Genomic DNA, 6,118 nt, shown 5'->3' with positions numbered 1-6,118 from the left:
TTCTACATTAGAAACCTGTGCTGAAAAAAATCTTTCATTTGAAAATAAAGTTTCATTTGGCTGTATGATAATCATGAAATGTGTTTCTGTTATGTAGCCCAATAATGAATTTAATTTTTTTTTCAGTCTTTACCTCATTTTTGACACTCAGATAATACAAACCATTTATATTTATTATTTTTATTAATATATTTTCTCCTCTTATTTATTCCTAGCTTTCTATAGGATTGATATTTATCTTTACATATTACAAACAAGGTAATGTTTTCTAGTTTGAATGTCACTTCATCTTGATATTAATATTCTAATTTCTGACGTATAATAAAATGTGATTTTTAGAATGATTGCTTATTTTAAAACTACGGATTGTTTATCTTCAATGGTTTTTAAAACTCATAAGTGTTTTTGTTAATTGAGACATTCCACATGTCTTATTTTAATAAGAAATTCAAACTATTTCTAAAATTTTAGGAATTTCAGTTTATTTTCAATAATTTTCTTTTCATTCTTTTTGTCAATTCCATCATTCATTTATTCATTTATAGCAAAAACATATAATGGGGACAGTAAATGGACAAGTTCAGTAGCAGGAATAAGGGAACATTGCTGAACAGAATATGTCCTCTGTTGGTATATCCATACAATATCTGCACATTAGGTGGATTGTCTGTAAAGGGCTGAGGAAGAAGAGATGAGTTTGGATCTGTACTACTAGGGGCAGATGCAGACTAGTAGTAAATGGGAAGAATTGGGTGTTTAAGGAAATGATAGATTTCCAGATAATGGAGGTAGATAGTTTTGAGTGATGTTAAGATCAAGCATATAATCAACTTTATGGATGGCTAATTCACCAAGACAATGTTAACTTGGATGTGGAGAGGCTAAAGAAATGGGCGGCCAGCCCATTAGAGGGGGTATCACCATGGATGCTTCAGACTCGTAGATGAGAAAGCGATTGAGTTGGAGGAAAAAATGATGTTGTGAGCACTGGAATCCAAGAGAAGGGAAAAAAGTCTCTCAGTTTTGATGGGTTTTTCCCCCTACTATATTGCAATTCTCTCCATTTGCTTTACAAGTTGTACTTGAATGGTTCCTTCTGTCCATGGATGAATACCAGTAGTGAGGAGGTGCCAGTTTTGTAAAAAGTTTTCCAAATGATTTTAATTCCAGGTTTCCAAGCAGGCTTCACAGTGTCTTTTGGAGTGGGAGAACTTGGCAATATTCCAGAGAGATTTTTCCATTTTGTCCCAGAAGAGGAATTTAGACAAATCGTGTAGACTTCCTCATCTTACAAGGGCAGCCTTCATACATCTTACAGCTAATTTGGGGAGGAGGCAGAGAGCTTTTCCCAGTAGGGCCCCTACTCTCCCCACATTCTTTGTTGTCCCTATAATCCATGAAAGTGAAAGATTCATAAGACCTGGCAAGAGAAGATGGGAAGGGCGGATTTCCTCCATTGATGAAAACCATATAACATGAGAGCTGCCCACAGACGGTAGAAGTGGCTTGGTGGGATAGGGTAGAGGGAAGTTGTTTCTTCACAGGTTAGTAACAGAGAAGTAACTGACCCCTCTTTGAGGATGTTGCACAGGGTCGGGAGAAGATAACTTCCAGCTCCAACTCTAGGATTCTCTGTGGTTCAGGATCTTTGGGCTAGATTCAGTCCTGGAGAGTACAAGTGTTTCTGTGCTTTGTGGCTGGCTGTGCATATCAATCCATTTCCTGTCCAAGACTTTCATTTGAGGGTAGTCTAGCCCCTCTAGAGGCCAAAGGTTGTTCTCCCATCCATGGGAGGTGTTAAATTTAGGAGGAAGGAAGGGCTGTAGCAAAAGATCAAGATTTAATTATTTGAGAATATGACCTTCAACAGACATGTGCAAAGCCACAGACCTCTGCGCGGTCCTGGGTTAAGCTAGAGCCACCATTGGCACAGGGAAAATGATAGACAGTGATTGGTAGATGTGAGAACTGAGGGGAGGGAACTTGGATGGTTTCCTTAAAGATAGAGGGGTCTGAGGACTAAGGGGTTGGTTGGAGAGTTTTGGCTCTGAGTGGTTGGAGAGGTTCTCTGAGAAGCTTGCTCTGAAGGAAGCTGGAGGTGGAGGCCCTTGAGACTGTTTCTCCATTTTGGTCACTTGAGTAATAGGGACTGATCTCCTTTCTTTGCCCTAGCTATCTAAGGGCTTGGGCCTTTAGGCCCAGCCTAAACAGAAGGGGTATTTAAGCCCTATTCCCTTCTCTCCCCATTCTCTCTCTCTCTCTCTCTCTCTCTCTCTCTCTCTCTCTCTCTCTCTCTCTCTCTCTCTCTCTCTCTCTCTCTCTCTCTCTCTTCCTTTCTTCCTCCTGTTTGTAATTAAACTCTATAAAAGGTTGACGGCTGACTTGAGTTTTCATTTAGGAATTACATAGCTGAATTCCTTGGTGACCTTAAATTAATATATATCAGTCTTTTAAAGTGATTTCCTTGTCACAGGTGCAATAAACCTATTTCTTTTTGGCTTGGAGACTTGGTTTCCCTTATTTATATTCCTACAGTTAGAAATTATACAACACTTTACTGAATGAATGTGGAGAAAACTTCACACACAGGTCACCTTTTTGTCACCATCAGAGAATTCATACTTAAATGTTATCTTGACTATGAATTCTCTGATGATGAGAAAAAGATGAGCTGTGTGTGAAGTTTTCCCCACATTTACTCATTACATTTATAAGGTTTCTCTTCAGTATGAATTTTCTGATGTTGAGAGGATAAACTGTCATTGAAAGATTTTCCATAATCAATAAACTTATAAGACTTTGGTCCTATACGAATTCTCTGATGTTTCATAAGGGAAGAGCTGGTACTAAAAGCTTTGCCACATCTACTACATTCATAGGGTTTCTCACCAGTATGAATTCTCAGGTGTAGAACCAGTAATGCATTCTGCCTGAAGGTGTAACCACATTCATTACACTTAAAGGGTTTTTTCTCCAGGATGAATTCTCTGATGATGAGAAAGAGAAGAACTATCACTAAAAGATTTTCCAGAAGTACATTTATAAGGTTTCTCTCCAGTGTGAATTCTCTGGTGTTGAGTAAAAGATGAACTGTCACTGAAAGATTTTCTACAATCATTGCATTTATTGGGCTTCTCTCCTGTATGAATACTCTGATGCTTAGTAAAAGAAGAGCTATCACCAAAGGCTTTGCCACGCCCACTCCATTCATAGGGTTTCTCACCAGTGTGCATCCTCTGATGTAGTATCAGAAATGCATTCTGCCTGAACGCTTTCCCACATTCATTACACTTTTTCTCCAGTATGAATCCTCTGGTAGGGAGAAAGGGATGACTGTGTGTGAATGCTGCACCACATTCAGAACATTTGTAGGGCTTCTCTCCAGTATGAATTCTCTGATGTTGAGCGAGAGACGAACTGTCAATGAAAGATGTTCCACAGTCACTACATTCATAAGGTTTCTCTCCTGTATGGATTCTCTGATGTTTAGTACGAGAAGAGCCATCATTGAAAGCTTTACCACATTCATTGCATTCATAAGGTTTCTCTCCAGTATCAACTCTTTGATGTAGTTTAAGAGATGAAATTTACTTAAAACTTTCCCACACTCCTTGCATTTATAGTGTTTCCCTCCAGTACACATTCCCTGATGTTGAGTTAAGAACTTACTGTGTAGGAATGCTTCCTCAAATACATTGTGTTTGTAGGATTTCTCTCCAGTAGCTATTTTATTACATAGAGCTGAAGAGTAATTAAATTCTCTCTTACAAACATTTTTGTTACAACGTCTCTTTCTTGAGATTCTATGTTTTTAATTGCTTCTGAATACTGTTTAAAGTTATTCCCACGTGTATCATATTTATGAATACTCTTTCCTAGAGAAATGTCTCTTTCTATAACAATGCTTGACTTATAAAGGAAATTCTTCCCAAATATATCACATTCACAAATTCTTATTTTATAAGGTATGTTCTTGTGGCTGATTGTTATTTGCCTCAAATTCCTTTCATGGGTCTCCAGTGGCCTCTGGAATCTGCCATCACATTCCCAGTATGGTCCCAAATTGGAGTCCCATAAGTCATATTCTACAAGTCTTCCCTGGGATAAGTCTTTCAAAGAAGTACCTTGCTTTGCAACTGAGTTCTTGGTCTCAAGTCTAGCCTCCCAATTTATGGGGAAACAAATCATTGGAGTAAAAGCCCATGTTCATATTGGAGATATTTTCTCCTCACTCAGATTAAAAATAACATTTCCTCACAAACATCAGGTGAAATATTTAGACTGAGTAACATCCACATTTACAGATATAGAAAAGCCAGGGGAGACAGGGATTATTAGAAGGAGAAAGACTAAGTAATAGAAGTTCAAGGAAGGGAGGAATAAAAATAATCTGTAATACCAAAGAAAAAAAAAGGGGGGATGGACATAAGGAAGGTGAGGCTCCAAATGACTATTTAGAAGATGTAGAAGATGTAGAGTATGTGGATTACTGGAGAAGGAGCAGGACAGTTGAGGCAGGAGGAATACTCCTGTTTGTCAGTATATGAAAGAGGTTAGCTTAGATGAGAAAGAGAGTGTCCTTTCAGTAATAAAAAGTTTAAAGCAGGCAAAAGATAAGATACCATTACTAGAGAACTGCAAGGTTGTCTTATCACGAGTCTGAAAAAAAAAAAGACAAATGGGTGGTCTGACCATATTCAAGAAAACCAAGGGCTCCAAGTCCTACCTTCAACACATAATGGTTGAGGGAATGGCAGGAAAGAAAAGACGAGAAAGTCAGGCAGGTGATTTGATGACAATAGGTCTATGGGAACAAACTAATGTCTGAAAGTCTGAGGCCCCCTCTCCAGGACTAGTAGACTGAGTAAAACTACACACCTAATACTCCAAAGACTGAGGAACAGACCTATTGACTACAATAAGTACCATCCACTTGTCTTCTTTCTTGCTTACTTGGATATGTGTTTCTTGGTACTTCTTTCTCTGCTGTCCATGATACTTCTTGTTCCAACAGGGAAATCACTTCTGCTTTGGACACCAGAAGACTTGTTCATGAGTTTTTTAAAAAAGAAATGAAACGGAGTTGGAGAAAAGTATCAGTCTCACAATTTAATCCTAGCTAATCTTCATTAGGAGAAAGAAGGCATGATAGGAAAGCTCCAAGAGTGACAGAATTTCAAAATTTATTCTTATATTTCATTTTACAAAAAATTGGTAATTTACCAATAAGAAATTTCCAAATTATTCAAAGTTACAACATTGAAATTTTCTTCTTCCCTCCCCCTTCACAGAGCTGGCAAGCAAGCAAGCAATTCCATCTGGGTTATACACATATCATCACGTTTTCCTTTCCCAACTTAGGAAACACTCATGACCCTCTATTGGGGTTTTTGTAGAGTGTTTAACTCTGGGAAGACCAAAGAAAAACGTGATCTTTGGTTTGGACTCTGAGTCTGTTAAGGTTCAGAGTCCTAACTTGATTCTAGTTGAGATTTAACCAGTAGACTTTGCAATTATATAATTTGAAGGTGAAGTTGAGAAATATAAGGATAATAGCAGTAGTTTTTGTTAAGATAATATAAATTTGGGTTAGTCAGATCAGGGAGGAGTAGTGTAGCCTGCAAAACACAGGAGAAGTGGTTCCTCCTGGAATCTGGGAGTTTATTTGGGTCGATTTAGAATCTCTTAGAATTAGAAGTCCTTTATTTATCCTTATATAGTTCAATAAATATTTTATGTTTATAATAAGAGTCTCTTTAGCATCCTTGCACCTGGGCCTGACGGGAAGTTCACATTTGAGCCTCACTTCATCACTGAGGATACTTTTTATTACATCTATCAAAAGTATTGGAACAGTTTTAAAAAGTTTTGAACCTATATAGAAACAGTTTTTCCAGCTAAATATTTTCTTTATTTTTACACTAGCTTTCAAGTGGAAGTCTAACACCATTAAGGGAAACAATCCTTCCTTCTAGAGGGTCTAGATTCTCCTCTAATTAAACTCCTAAACAGAAAACAGACTCATATGCACATATACCCTTGTGGCACATGCATACCCAAAGGCATAGAATTCTAGTCCAAGGATTCTAAACCACAGAGGATCCAAGAATCAGAGGTG

The sequence above is a fragment of the Monodelphis domestica genome, chromosome 4 (genome assembly GCF_027887165.1).
Source record: "Monodelphis domestica isolate mMonDom1 chromosome 4, mMonDom1.pri, whole genome shotgun sequence".
Classification (NCBI taxonomy): Eukaryota; Metazoa; Chordata; class Mammalia; order Didelphimorphia; family Didelphidae; genus Monodelphis; species Monodelphis domestica.
The sequence above is the reverse complement of the archived record's forward strand: the minus strand, read 5'-3'. Positions refer to the sequence as shown.